The 458-nt window shown below is 40.4% G+C and overlaps 1 long non-coding RNA gene across 1 annotated transcript; it reads left to right on the top strand.

Moving 5' to 3' along the window:
• Nucleotides 1–458, top strand: LOC107682136 (uncharacterized). The gene is made up of 3 exons (XR_001633380.1): nucleotides 1–30; nucleotides 235–306; nucleotides 408–458. It is a non-coding gene; the product is annotated as an uncharacterized LOC107682136 (long non-coding RNA).

Below are 458 nucleotides of genomic sequence, written 5' to 3'. Positions count from 1 at the left end.
TATTCGTCACCTCAGACTCTTGCTGACCAGGTACAAACGCACACACACACATGAGTCATGCTATTGTGCTGTCATTACCATGTCAAGCTCTTTTACAATCTCACAGTACTTCATATTGCCAAAGCATTTGCATCATAACTGCAGACAATGATAACACAGCCCTGCATCTTGAAGAAAAAATTCTGCTGGTTTGGAAAAAAAAGATCTGCCAATATTTTGTCCTTTCTCCCACAGTCATCTAAAATTAAAAAGGGCAGCAAAGGAGACACCAGTATGCTCAGACCAACACTGATGGCAGCCGTACCTGTAAGAAACCTCACGTTCACACAAACACACACAGTGCTCATAACAGCTGTTGGGTTTGATATAGATGTGAAGTAATTTTCTCTCATTATGTCTGTGTGTAGGAGATAATGGACCGTATCTATAAGAATGTGATGACTAAAGTTGAAGAGATG

Source organism: Sinocyclocheilus anshuiensis, unplaced genomic scaffold (genome assembly GCF_001515605.1).
Source record: "Sinocyclocheilus anshuiensis isolate Anshui unplaced genomic scaffold, SAMN03320099.WGS_v1.1 C31681722, whole genome shotgun sequence".
NCBI classification, from domain to species: Eukaryota; Metazoa; Chordata; class Actinopteri; order Cypriniformes; family Cyprinidae; genus Sinocyclocheilus; species Sinocyclocheilus anshuiensis.
Note: the sequence above shows the minus strand (reverse complement) of the source record. Positions and strands in the feature narration are given on the sequence as shown.